The sequence below is a fragment of the Athene noctua genome, chromosome 1, assembly GCF_965140245.1.
Source record: "Athene noctua chromosome 1, bAthNoc1.hap1.1, whole genome shotgun sequence".
Lineage (NCBI taxonomy): Eukaryota > Metazoa > Chordata > Aves > Strigiformes > Strigidae > Athene > Athene noctua.
In genome coordinates, this window is record NC_134037.1 from 248,211,167 (window position 1) to 248,226,880 (window position 15,714).

Here is a 15,714-nt window from a genome sequence, read left to right on the forward strand (position 1 = left end):
CTCTGGCTTGTCTTTTAGGCACCATCTCCCTGCTGACAACCGTTCCCCTCCAGATGCCAAAATTCACACCCAGGTGCACCGTTTTTCATATTGAGGATTTAATTTGGGTATGTCATTGCATTTTTTTTCCTACAGTTTTGAAATGGTACACAGAGATACCTAGGAGCTTACCTGATTTCAGATCTGGCAGAAAGTGTTGCAGAATTTCCATTCTGACTCAAGTGCCACAGCCATTAATTTGTCATACTGGAAGTTGAAGAAGTTTATAACTCAGCAAATTTAGTAGGTTTCCATCTTAGATACTATTTTTCATAAGATTTCACACTTGATTTTATTTTTTTTTTTTACTTCCCTTATTGTGATATCTCATACTTTTTGAAGTGACCTTTGCTTGCTCAGTAGAGGGAGAGCAATTATTTCTGAGTAACATGTAAATCTCTGGGCTGCCTTGATCCTTCTTTTTGGCTTCTATTGCTGGCGCTCTCAAATGTTAATTATTTTTTTACTGCTTGTTAGAAGTTGTCAATAATGTTCAAGAAATGGAAAATTCAGACTGCATACAGCAACTGTTAGATTTTTGATGACACAGGTTGTAGCTAACAGGTTCCAAATAATGATTGAGAAACAATTTTATTACAAGCTCTAAACAGCCCTTATTAACCTCTGCAATTTCATATAAAATGCTGAATTAGATTGGTTTACTAAAAAATTCCTCCAGTTTTATCACAAAGAAATAATCACCCCCTTTCTACTTTGTACATTCATAGATGTTTTTTATCCAATAGGTTTAGCTCTGTAAGGATTGAACTGTGAAAAGCAATGAGTTTCCAAGCTCTTGCTGTAACTTGGGTCTGGGAAATGGAAGTAATTACATATGATGGTTTAAAAGTGAATGGCAAGCAGCTAAGTAAGATTTTCTATGAAATAGTATCTCCATAGCAACACTTGGTCATTGGCTTTTATAGTGATTTACAACAATTTTAGCTATTTAGACAAGCAATTTTCCAAGCAATGTTAGTAATTATTGGTCTTCCTACCCCCCTGCTCCTCACAAGTGCTAGTCTAAGACAAATCAAGTTACTGTTCTAGATAGACTTCTGAAACACTCTTAGGTAACAGAAATAAAGAAGAAAAATACTATAATTTATCTGCAGAAGATGGAAGACTCCTCAGTTGCAGACACCTCAAAACAGCAGTGCAGGATCTATTCTTGCTCCCACACAGCATCTGCTCTGGGGACAGACTGCAAAATAAACACCCACTCCCTATACTAGCACCCGTGCTGCATCCATGCCTAGCTGGATGTAAATTGGCATTCTCACTGAAGTCAGTGCATGCTTTTTGAAGCAACTGTCTTCAACATCAATGGAATTATTCACATTGTTGAAGTAAGTCTCTGAGCTGTCACCAATGCAGCATTGTGCAAAGCAAAACCAATATACCACCTCTTAAAATACCAATGACAATATCTTTTAGGGGTAGCATATCACTGTGCTTCTCTTCTTTTGTTTTATTACAAATATAACCTTTTGGTGGCTGAATTGCATTACTGAAAAGAGGAGAGTAGCGTAAGCATATGAATCATAAATATGCTGAAGAAGGTCTTTCTTTTAAAGCAAAGAGAAGCAAACTGGATGAACATTAACTGATTCAGCTTTATTTATTATTTCACAATATATCAAAGTACTGGGCCTGTCCTAAACAGCTAATAAAGACAAAATTTACTGAGAACTTCAGCAGCTTTTTTAAACAAACATTTTTCATTAAAAAACCCACTTATCTGTTTCTCGCACTGATAGAAGTTTTATGTTAGAAAGTTGTAAGTATTTTATAAGAAAGTTTATCAAAGCTCTTTCCCTGACCAACTATGTAAACCAAAATGACAAACATATATATAAACAGCAATGTTCTCATTTGCATTTAGATAAACATTATAAACACAGCTTAAGTAGTAGTGGTTCTCAGAATTCTTAAATGGCTTCTAGTAGTAAAACCAATGCTCCACATAGCTTAAATAGTTATTTTCTATGCACCATTAGATTAGCAATAGACATCCTGCACTTCTACACTCCAATCAAGGCCAGTCTTGAAAATATCTGGCAGGCTGTGGATTTTGAACGGGATCATTATTTCAAGAATATTGGGCCAACATGTAAGTTGTTTTTAGTCTGCAAAGTTCTTTTCACTTTAGTAGAATTAAACTGGTTTGAGTCTGTTAACAGTCTGGCCCATAGCATTTATTTATTTGGAAAAGAAAAATAAAACCAGTCAGGTTTACAACAAGCCCACAGATCAGGGGAACAGCCCTAAAGCACAAAGCAGAATGTCTCACTGCACCACAAAACTGTGAATATTAAAAGGTACCTGATAGCAAGAAGACAATGAAAATATAACGTTTTGAAATTGATGCTTGGACAATTTTTTAGCTGTTATTATCTAACTAAAAATATCAAGATTTTTTTTAAGGAGTGAAACGAGTAATATCAGAAATTTGTCAGCTTATAGCAACAGCACAGAAATCTACAACCACCAACTCAACGGTTTAGAGCAAGCTCAAGGTAACAGCTCAGCTCACAAGCATTCCTCTCTGGACTGATGGAAATAAGACAGAAGATTTTGACACTATTATAGTTGTACAAAAGATCTGACTTGAACATAGATGCAAATCAAGGAGTTAAATACAGCATACAACGGACCTATCTAGAGCTCCTGACAGTGAGACAATACAGCTCCTGCTCTTCCTAGGCTTAGCTCCAGATTGTTTGGAAACCAGAATACAGGGCAGCTCCCAGTGCTCTCACTGGCAGCCTCTGAACCTGACAGACCTTAGTGGCAGAGAGAGGTCTGCCCATACAGCTGTCTTTGCCGATCCAGGGTAAATCATCCATCTCATTTACATCCACCAACATTTACAAGCCCTCTGGCAACAGCATCACAAATGTGTTCTCCTGCAAGAATTTAAATAATAATTATATTATAGAAATAAATTAAGGGAAAATTTATATTAGTGTTTAGGATCATTTTAAAGGCTGTCCAGCCCAGGTTGAGATACATGATCGGTTCTTTCTGTTCCTTTATCATATCCTGTAGGTTGTTTCAAATTCAAGAGAAAAATATGTGATACCAAAATACTGAGGGTTAGAGAAGATAATTGGTCTGTTCAAACTTAAAAGACATAATTTTTATGATAAAAAATCATGGATAAAAAAGAAATTAAACTGTAATAAGAAACCTAGTATATGGAATAAAGAAGAGAGATTGGGAAAGGCTTTTCTCCAGAAAGCATTCTCAAACGCTATTTGAACTTCTCTAACATTTTTATGATTATATCTGACATGAGGGAGAGAATAAGATTGTGTGAGTCCAAAACAAAAATTAGAGCAGAAACCTAGATTAATTTTTAAAATTGTTACTCCTTTTTGCAGCTGAGACAAGTCAGAGAGGGAGAAAAAAGAAGCTTATGAGCAAACTCTGGTTTCTGATCCTTTGCTGGAGCTTTCCTGTGCCTGGAATCAAACATGAAGAAGTCTCATTTACTCCCATATAACACTGCAGCTCATGCACTTGGGTCTGACTCTTTCCTATCCCATCTGTCAATCAGGACACCTTTATTCCACATCGCTTTGCCTGTATTCAGGTAGGAGTCAAAAACTAGCCACAGGCTAACCTGGATGCTGATCCTTTAAATGTAGGACAGTAAGGTATTTGCAAAATATCTTACTGTCAGCATCAATCTGTTCAGCATCTTACTGTTCAGCATCAACTGCCAACACAAGCTCTTGATCCCACGTGCATATCAAGTTTTCTAGATGCTACTGCCTGCCTGGCTGTAGCACTGCTCAGTGATCAACCAAAACCTTTAGGCACAGGTGGGTGAGCTAACAGACAAGCAAGGGTAGACACCATTTTTGTGTGATTCCATCTGAATGACTTCCCCAAACCCAGTGAGTACTGGGGGCGCCACACTGCTGCATATCCAGCTCAGCCCTCGCCCAGTCACTGCCTGTGTCCCACCACTGAAATAGAGGGATAAGGTTTGAAGGCGGAGAACTGGCTTTACATCAGACATATAGCAGAATAAAGGGAGGGAAGCAGAGGGTAATCATATTCCCTTCATCTCACCACCCCCAGATGGCAATGATGTAGCTTTCTAGCAGAGCTGGTGCATTCCAATTATTTTGGTTTTATCTTCTTTGTGGCAAAACTCAATTTTGCCTCCATCACTGGAGAGGCCTTGATCCATTGCAAGGAGTCTGAGGTCTGTTTCTCACTAGTTACCACCACATAACATGATCTCTGTATAACACACTGGCCAGCTTTTACCAGAGTTCAGTAAAGGCAGAGCTTATTACATCTTCCTTCCCTAGTCAATAACATTAAGAATTAAAAAAATATTAACCTAATACAGAATTTCAAAACCACTATCCAATTAACTAGAAGAGTTAACAAGATTCAGTGGGTGCCCAGCATGCCCTGGGATGTTCTGTCTTGCCTCTACTACTCCCATTTGTCAATTTGTCCCATTGTCTTGCCTCTACTACTCCCAATTTGTCAAAATGGTTGCAGGCAAAAGAGGTCTAGGGTCTCTGCCTGTTGGGCTTTGTCATCTACAATGCTGGAATTCCAGCCAATACATTGCCCTGTTGTCCATCCTGCAGGGATGAAAATATATTGCTTCTTTTTTCACAGTTTATGTCCATCTCAGCCCAAAAATGCCTGCTATTGGGAACATTATTTAATGTACATAACCCACACTTCTCAATGTAAAGGTAATTCAGGCAGCTGCTTCTGGGTTGTAGATTCCCTTCACAGTCTCATACATCCAGCTTTTGGACATGGCAGCTCTGAGGAGCATAACTCCTGACATCTTTTTGAAGCTGCTCCAAGATGTTTAAGACCCATTGAAATGGCTGATAATGAAACACCTCAAAGGTATTCTTCTAGATTGCTTCATGCCCATTCCCACAATCATAACCTTTTTCATTGCTTATGATGTCCCTGAAGATCTTACACATCCAGTGGAAGAGAAGTAAAAAGCTGGTTGTATGTCAAGACACTGTGGCTTTTGAAGTTACAAATAATCTTTTAAATTCTGCTTTGATTACAGCTTTGTTCATTGTCCAGTGTCAGTTGCCAGACGGTCAATAACCAGATACAAAATCCTCCATCACAGATGACACTGAGTGATTTGGACCTCATAATTCTGTTGAACAAAGATGGAAGAGAAACAAAGACTCAGTTTATATTTATTGGAGAGAATACTCTCACAGGGAAATAACAGAAAACTTATTTTTTGCTGTAGAAAATAATAAAAATGCAAGCATTTTACCTTTTTTAATGCATAATTAAGCTAGTCAATGTTTTTGTTCCTGTGTTGTTGTGATAGTTTTAAGCCCTGCCGGGACCAGAGACCACGTTGCCGTTGTCCCTCCCCCACCCTCAGACACAAGTAGGGCACAAACCCTGGGTTAAAATAAGAATAAATTTAATACAACAGTGTAATAAACAATCTGAACAACAACAATAGCAATAATAACAACAACAAACAGTAATAACAGTAAACAAGACAAAAGATATATAGAGGAATACCGCAATGGACACATCCAGCCCGCACGCCTGCTTCCCGCCACCAAAGCCAGAAGGAAAGCTTCCCACGCTGCTGCGCGGGACCTGACATCAGCATGGTATGAATAACCCGGCTGGAGATCCCTTCCCCCTCTCTGCTGGGGAAACTTAACCCTATCCTAGCTGAACCAGGACAGTTGTATAACAGAAATCATTGATAAGCAATTACAATATAAACCAATCTTTGAAAGCATTAAGCTAACATAAAACTGTCACATTAAATGAACATTTATCCAAGTACTACAGTTTAGTAGTGTGGCCCATAGGTATGTACTACATTTTGGTACCTCTGAGAAATTATTCTGTCTGTCAAATTTCAAAATACCTTAAGAATAAATAAAAAAAACCCTTAAGAATAAAAATTACACTTTATGCACCCCTTATGTGACATTATCTCATCAAAAGCTCCAGTTGCAATCAGACTGATCACACATACCTTGGGAAATTTGTCTCTTTTTTGTTACCACACTGTTGGGGCACGTATTTTTTGTTTTGGTGGGGTACATTTTTTTGCAGTCTGCCAGCTAGTATCAACCATCTCGATGAGGAGGCGTAACTCTTGTGTGTGATTTCACCATTTCCATCAAACTGATAATCTGAACATTTTTGTTTCAATTGATTCAATGCAAGACTGGCTTCAATGTTGTCTGGTGACAGAAGTTACAGTTATAAATGTTTATCAAACCCAGAACTGCCTTATTTGCTTACAGCTAATTCTAAGAACTGCACACAGGGAGACCCACGTGAAAGGTCCAAAGAAGAGGCAGAGCTGTAATGCACCACAGAGGGCTCACAGTAGCTCTGTAGTTGACTCCTTGGTTCTACCTGGGCTGCTAGAGGTAAAGAAAGCTGTGGGCTGGCATCTAAATCCATTCAGGGATAGCCTATAGCTAAAAGCTGTCCTGCTGGCCGTAAACATGTGTGGATGCACTCAGGAACCTTCACAGTAGACTATGCTGATTTTTGCTTATACACTAAAGCCTCCAAAATCCATTGATGTCTTTCCAAAATCCATAGACCAAACTGCAGTAACATTTTTTCAGTATTTTTTATCTCTGTAAAAGCTTGAATCCAAGGGCTTTGAAGTACTAAACAAGGCAAACCACTAGATAATAGAAACATATCACTCCATTTTACAAGTGAGAAAACATACATTGATGACTTGCTGGAGGTCTCATGTAAAAGGGAAAACAATGCCAGTGAGACCCACATAGCACAGACCCAGACACCTTTCTTGTCTCATTATGTCAGGTCCTGCCTCACAAGCATACAGTAAAGATCTTTAATGTATATAATGTAATGTAATGACAAAGTAGAACCCTACTGTGTTGTTCAAAAAGAGCAGGCATCACATCACCTCTGCAAGAAACTGGATGAGTGTACTCCTGAAAACAGTGTCACAGGGTAGCCTGAGCCAGTCTAACTGGATGTGCCTTCCCCACCTCTGTAGCTAGCACATGGCAGTGTGAGATCTAAGGCTATGTAGCAGAAAAGGAGAAAGGAGCAACATGGGCAGTAAAATGTGGATTTATTGATCAGGAAAAATAGAAGGGGCTTTAGAGTGGAGAAGAGGAAAGTGTATCAGGAGAAAAAAAAAAAAGGACTGAGAAGGAGAAAAGGGAAATGACAAAAGTGGAAAAAAAAATATCCACATATTCACACTGCAGGTATTAAATTACACTTGTGCAAAATGGGAGTCCATTGCACTGAGTGGTGTTGCAGAAAAGGGAAGGACAATCTCCACTGCAAGAGGGACTCAGTCTCAGTTCCCCCTAGAGGAATATTAAGCTGGAAGGGGTAAAAGAACATGAACAGGAGGAGAATGCTGGAAGAGTGTGCTGTGACTACATAGTATTTGTGAACTGGCTTAGGATTTAATAAGCATCACAAAGCATTCATGACTTGCAGAAGATAAAAATACTCTAGCCAAGTTGTGGGTTAAGCAGGAAAACATGGTAAGCAGGGGCCATACACTCTAAGAACAACTGAATTATCTTTTAGTTCATACATACACTTACATTTATTTATGATATTGTCACGCCTTTGGCATACTGTCTGCTGTATAAACATTACTGGCAGAGATATTCTTTTAACTCTATTACAGACATTAATTCAAATGGAGGAGCAGGCAGACATGAAACCAGCTAGAAATTTCAACTGAAAACCACCTATAGGTTAGACAGAGAAATGCTACAGGCCAAGGTGGAAGAGTCTAATGGCGTCTCCACTCAGAGGACCCACCCAAGGTCTTTGCCCATCTCTTCTGTGTATTAACAGACAGCCAAGTCTGTCTTGTATCAGCACAATGACTCGTGATCATCCCCCACATACAAGAACAGCATCTTCCGAGTTTGAAGGAGCTGCTGCTGGATTATTAGGTTTGTCATCGGTGGGATTCAATTATTCCTGTATTATTTGTGTAAGAGTAATGCAAAGAGGCTCCAGCTGAGACCAGGCCTCCATTTTAAGAAGTACTGGGAGACAGTTTCCTTCTCGGAAGGGCCTTGCAGTTTCAGCTGACGATATGCAGACAGAGGGGAAACACAGGCATCAAGAAGTGATTTTATTATGTTGCACAGAAATACAGCCAACAGGCAGGAACTAATTCTAAATGACACTTTTATATTAGCTGGTATCCAGTTAAAACGTAAGCACATGCCTTTTCTTGATTAAAATAGAAGCAAGGCCATTTTAGACCTATAACATAAACAAAAAGCCATATATATAAGATTACAAGAAAATGTATGTTAGAGACACAGAAATGTTACACTTTGGAACCTGGAGGAATGGAAGAAAATATTTTATGACCAGAATTGGAAGACTCCTTAATTCTTACATCCCAGCTGTGCCATTGTCCTGTACCATTTCTAATTGAGGTTCTGTGAACCTTAGAACAATGGCTTTCATGACAAAAACCACATTATAAACTGCTCCACAGATAATCAGGTTTGAGCTGCCCTTGTACTTACCCTAAGAAGTAAAGCTTCTTCTTCCAAAGTCTTATTTGATGCCAACTCAGATGCTAGAGTGGTTTACGATCCTTGGACTGCCTCACTTCTCTTACCAATTTTCCCTGGCTAACCAGAGCTCTCAGACACCCTCCTGAAGCCCAGGAGGGAAGCCCTGTGTACTGTAATGGACAAACATCTGACTCGATGTCCTGCGGTTGAAAAGATTCCTTAGAGCCCGAGAATCATCTTGAGCAGGCGTCTAAAAGCTAACAGCCGTCCATCTTCAGCATCTCAGGATGGAAGGGTTCACAGGAGTTTAAACTCAGATTTTTTTTTTAAAACTTCTGCTCTTGATCATTCTTTTACAAATACTGTTCTTTTACAGACACCAAGGGCAAGTTTGTGTAAATCCTACAGGACCTGTACTGCTAAGTGGTGGAGAAGCACCATTTAAGTGGTGGAGCAGCATTTCTGATAGTGTGACTTATACTAAGACCGTGAAATCACCTCTTCAAAGCAGGACACAGTAGTTATTTGGCTGTGATATGCCCACCAGATTTTCTAATTTACAGGTGTTTTGCTACCTGCCAACCCACAATGTCAAGAGCTTTTTTCAGAAAAATGGTTTTCCTGAAACAGCTGCATCTTGAAGATCTGTTAGATCTGTTAGAATCTCAAATATATTTCAAGCATATACTGTAAAGATACCACAGGTTATCCTCTGCCACTCTGGATTTTGAACTAGAAAGGCTCTGAAGACCTATGGGCTAAAGCAAAATAAATTCAGTGCAGTCTTGTTTCTTGGGTTTCTGTTGTTAACTTCCTTTAACCAAAGTACCAATTGTTAAATGACACAGGAAAAAATAGATATTTAACTATATTTACTCCTTTTCACATTTTTTTAATTCATGTACTTTTAATAAAAGCTTCCAACAGATTAAAAAATTTGTCTTAATCTGCTCCTTCTACTTGTTCAAGGCAGTGTTTTCAATTTTCCCACTGCCAGACCTTAAATTGTCTCCTGCATCAGCCAAATATATTTGTACGATTTGTATTACTTGCTCTTGAAGCTCTTTGCTTACACTTCCTGGTTACTGAATTAATAAAGATGGGGCTGGTTTCTAGTTTTTTTAAAGGTGATTATGTGTAGAGCATATATATATAAAACCTGTATATATGTGTGTATATATTCCATATTTGTAGTGACTCTCTGATACATCTGTCAGTGATGAACTAACTGTAGTCTGAGAACAAATGAGTTAAAACACACTGTAAGGCTGAAAAAGATATATTTGCATTAACACATTTACATTTTAATGCAACTGTATTTTTATTTCCCTTTTAAAAGCCTGTTTATACAAACTCAACAACTCAATGCTGCACTCAAACTGCTGTCACACCAGAAAAAAAAACCAAACTAAAACCCATAATCATTCTATCACATTGTTTCAGAAGTCCCCAAATTGACTTTCATAAATAAATCAGATATGTTTTAAAATTCCTGGCACACACGAGGTTTCTTCACTACTTCAACAGTCCTTTACTCTGGGACAAATTATTTCCTTCATCTGACATTACTTTCTTCCCTCTTTTAACTGAAGACTCATCTCAGAAGGTAAACTTATTTTCTGATTTCTTAAAGGCTTTTACATGACCAACATTACATAGCTCTATGGCCAGCCTATCTGACTTTGCCCAAGCCAGCTGAAACCAATGTGCTTCCACTGTAATGAGCAGTTTGCTATTCTCTCTCCTGAAAGGTGACAGAGGTAACAATGATTTGTGCAAGTAGGAGCTGTCTGACTGTCCCAGTTTAAATGCAAATAAACATCCTACTGCACTTTAGGGAAAACGTTCCAAATTAACAAGGCTAATCATCTAAAGTTCCTAACAAGCAATTAGGCAGAAACAATGATATCAGAAAGATCAGTTTCTTTCCAATATGTTATTTTCACTCTCATGAGAATTTTAATTATGGTATATGCAAGTACACAGCTGAAGTACAACCTTTACCCACACACAATTTTAATACACAGAATTAATCCAATTCATTTTCCTAAAGTAGTACAGGTAGCTAATTAATTGTAGATCACCTAACTGTCACAAGATTAGCAAAATGCTTTTATGTATGTAGCAAACACTGCTTGCTGAGAATATTACTCTATTCAGTAGACACTGTTTGAACTTAACACATGCAGGAAAATTCCATTTCTCTTACAGAGACCAGTGACCTCACTGAATAAGCAGTTCACTGTACCAAGCTCTCAATGAGGATGAGGAGCTCATTGTACAATCAGCTGATACGTGGGCTGAGAATCCACTCATCTGATGGCAGCAGTGATAAACTGCAGAAAACTATGCTGCTGAAGCTGAGAAAATACAGAACATCCACTTTAAACGAAAAATATTTTCAAGGTAGTGCTTTCAGATTTTTGCCTGTGCGCTGTTTCAAATGCAAACTTGAAAGTAATTTTAATAGGCAATCATTGAAATATATCAAACACCAAACACCACTCTACAATGAAAAATAGCACATGCATTTTTTCAACTACATATGGGTACTTATGCCTATACATACTGCAGAGGAAAACATAGGTCTATCCTTAAGTGAAAGATACGATACTGTAATAGTGTATGTATATATGAGTCTACAGAGCCTGCGTGTATAAATATATAACACATTATTATAAAATACATATACAGCATGCAATACGTATCATGCAGTGATATATAAAATCTGTAATCATGTTTATAAAGATCAGTTATATTTTTGTTAGTCTTTTTGCATTTCCCTTCTTCATTGGTTATTAGGATGCCTTAAAGCCAAAACCAGCAGTACATTGATACGGCAAAAAACTGCAAACATTGGTGAGAACAGTCTTTGGGAAATTCATGGGATGGAAGCATTACCTTCAACACTGGAAAATAAAAATCAAAACTGATTATCAGTCATGCAGCTGAGAATTTAATATTCAGTGACATCAAGTAGTGCGATCACTCAGTTGTGTTAATTCAATAAATAATGAGGCAGCTTTTTTAAAGGGCATTACAACAGGAGCGTGCACTCTCCTCCTCTGACCTAAACAGGGTCACACTGAACAACCAAATGACTGCTGGCTGTCCAACAGCAGCAGGTTGGATGAAGCGCTGCATTCTGTCAAGCTCTTGCTTCTGGTGACGCATTTTAACGAGAACATCTGAGAGGCACCATCCATCTCCAGGCTTTGCCATGCCTTAGCACTGCTGTATAGGTGGAAAGGGCTACAAACACACCCTGCCTGGGCAGCTAACAGTTTCCGCAGGCGCAGAGGATCCTGGATGCACAAAGCACGGTAGAGCAGGAGGAGGGACGAGTGGCTAACCTGTTTGTGAATTCAGAGGCAGCCCAAGCTCCTGCTTTCTGCCTCTGGTCAGAGATTCCCATGGATAAAATGGATGTGACAGGCTACTTAAGTGAACTTCAGCCTATTTCAAGATTAAAGGAAAGCAATTTTTTAGAACACTGAACCAAGGCTGGAGATATAAAACTACTGTGACAAGAGAAACTCACTGGATATTTAGAAAATCTTAACAGGAACTTTTAAAGTGTGCAATATAGATACTACTATTTAACCTTGAGGGGAAAAAAAAGAAACCTGAATAAAAGGATTGAAATAATTGCCACTGCTTTGAGACCTTAGAGCAAAGCAGAACTAGGAACTTTCCTTTGTGAATTAAAAGCTAGAATTAATATACATTCAACTTGTCTTATACATTTATTTCCCCTTATTATTTGCAGCAAAACATTTAAGGTATTAACATGGAATTCTTTTACTCCTATTTTCCATTAATTTACAATGGAAACATTGCACCACTTTTTGGTAATGACACCAAAACTTTTTCTTGTCAGCTCAGGGACAACCACCTGCCAGAAGGAATTTTCAGCATGCTGGGATTAGCCTATTAAAAGCCACTGCAGCAAAAGGTACCTCATGATGTGTTAGAGGTCCTGTGAAACCAAGGACACAGCACAAGGCACACCAACACACACAAAATAGGATGAAATTGATGCACCAGCTTATTCTGGTTTTGCAAAAATGCAAGTTTGCCAACAGCAATGACACTGCACTAAATCTCAAATCCTAATGCAATCAAAACCTCAGTGCCTTTGTGGAATATCTGACTAGAGTTAAATGCCTGAATAACTTAATGGATTAATAACCAAATCCAAAGTGAGACATTTATACATCTACAACATAGCTATCAAAACCTAAAATACGAACCTGAAAAAACCCCCACCCAACCCTTTTAGAGCTTTGCCATTCGTAAGAACGTTACCATTTACCAGAGCTCCATCAGTCCTTCCAAGTTCTAGTATTGCATCTAGGTATGACATTGCATCTTGCTTACACTGGGAACCTTGGTGTTAGCTTCCCACACTAAGCCTGCTCAGGATGTTCAATAGGCACCCCTAAATCCCCAGGACAAGCAGTCTGGCAAACCTTTTAAGTACACTTAACACAAAGCATTTCTAAGCTTGGAACTTTAAAAATTTTTAAAAAAATTTAAATCCTTGCCTTCAGTAGGACCTACACTTTTTTCTTTTTTTGGTAGCAGATTAGTAGACAGTGCACTTCCATTGAACACATCTACAAATGACTTAAAATTCTTTATTCAGATGATTACAACTTTAATTAAAAGGTAGAAACTCCTTCAGAATTCTCCTCGGCATAAGGAAAACATAGTCACTTTTCAGAAACAAATTTGATCAGCAGGTTATAGGCTGACACAGACATGCTTACTACTCAGTAAGATTCCTAGCAGCCAAGAAACAATAAAGTACTAAATTCAGACTTTCATTTCAAGTATCCACCATAGTCTAAACCATTTCTTCTCTTATTGGGTTGATAGCCACTAAAACCATAAAAAAGCAGCTTTAAAATTTATTAAAAATATTATTCAGTTGTTAGTAGAGGTGCAAACTATTTCGTAACAGATTATACACATCTATTGCAGATACTTTTCTATTTGTGGCTACTGGGCAGATTCTCTAACACTTGGCTATATGACAGTGCTTCTTCACTGGTTTGTAAAGTAGAAATAAAGGTGTCTAGGTACCTCCAGATGTTGGAGGATCAAAGATGCATTTCAAGTGAAAAACTCATTTTCTTACCGGTTACATCATTTATAAATCCAAAAGAATTTTTCAAGTGTTTTAAAGAAAACCCTTGTGCAAGCAGAATGCTTTTTCTCTATGAATAAGCCCCTATTACAACATAAAGAACCTCTGTGTTCTACAGCATAGTTCCAAACCAAATTCTTCAGAAATTTCCTTACACGTGTAACAGTATGCAACACTTTAGCCTTGCATTTGAAAATACGTATCTTTCTACAAGAATTAAACCTCACACTATTGCCAGTTAGATCAAACGATGAGACACTCACTCTAACACAGAATATACCAACTTCATGTCATAGTTATGTCAATAAACTAGGTTGCATGTTATTGAATTTAAATTGCTGAAAGAAACCAGGGAGTCTCTTTTTCCTGGAAGGACTTGAACACACCCAGTCTTATAAGGATCCAGACCTTTGTTTCACAATTTATCCAAAGGATGTCAAGAAGAATATACAGTTTTGTGTTCCCATAATCTGTTTCAAAAATAACAAAGGAGTGTTAGGTAACTGTTTTAGTAATCCCACCTATGTCTGGATCTAAATAATAGTGACATACAAAACTAACTGATAAAGGTAGAACCATAAATAGACCATACAAAATCAGAACACAGAGACATAATAACCCATTTTTTATTTCAATAAAGAAATTAAACTCAATCTTAGCAGAAACAGAATCTGTCCATAAAAAATGTGTATGTACAGCACAAGAAAATAACATATTATCACAAGTGACTTTTTAGGAAAAAAAAAAAGCAAACAATAAAATGATGTGGGCTTTCTTGAGAAGAATGCAGTTTATTTTTGTGCTTACATTTTCTATACAGTGTAGAGTAATCCAGACTATCTAGAACATGAAGTGGAAATTAGCATGTACAGTTAGTTTGAGAACTAGTCAGTAGTTAAGGAAGAAAGTTTGAATCACTGTTTTAGACTTGGTTGTCTCAATTCAATCCAAGAACACTTATCTTCTTGGTTCAATGTAGTACTATAATATTGTAAAGATCAAACAAGTAGACAGTCTAAGCTCACTTGAATACCTATCTTTTCCTTCCTATCTTGATTTTCTTTGCAGATCATGGCTTTAAGACACTGAAATAAAGATGACTGTTAAAAGGTGGGCAGTTTCCTGAATGTTTCCAAGAACATATAAATTACAACCATATTTCCACTATTTCTGCTGCTACATCTACTATTTCTTGTCTAAGATGAGTACATCTGATTAGCATCAGTGCATTTGATCCCATACTACAGTAACAGTATACATCTTGCATAGGTTTACAGACTTCGTGAAAGGCTAAGAGTGAATTAATATGATCCACTTTTCAAAATTACAGATTTTCACATCAGATGGCACCAGTCTCTTGTCACACAGCTGAAAATTGTCTTGAATACAGTTTTATCCCATGAAGTTCCTAATCCACTTAACAATTTTTATGCAAGATACACAAAGGTTTAAACATGATAGTATGTTCAAACTATACCACATTTATTCATTTTTGGTAATCTTTTCACTGAAGATTAAAACTTTTTAAAAATTTTTAAAAATTATTTTTGGGTCAGAGGCTATTAATAGCTACTCCTCAGAAACATTGGGTTGATCTGCAGTCTAAGGCATCAGATGTGATCTAAGATCTAAATCTGTACTTTGAGAAACTGGGAGCCTGGTCAATTCAGTTCCATAGGGAAAAAGACTACCTAGCTTCAGCCCTTGCTGGGAAAGGCTCATGTGGAGCAGAGCTTCTGGTTTTGCGCCATCGCACCCTCTAGGATCCAGGCACATGGTATGGTCATGTCTAAGGCAGTATACAGAAAACAAAACAGATAAAGGAATGGACCTCTGGAGAAGGAACATGTAAGTCGGAGGGCTTCTAGACATAACTGGGAAATTTCTTGCAGATAGAAAAGTGATGGGAGATCAGCAAAGGTCAGCTCATCTGCACTGGACTAGGCCAGCAACTTGAATTAGTGAGGGAAGCTGGAG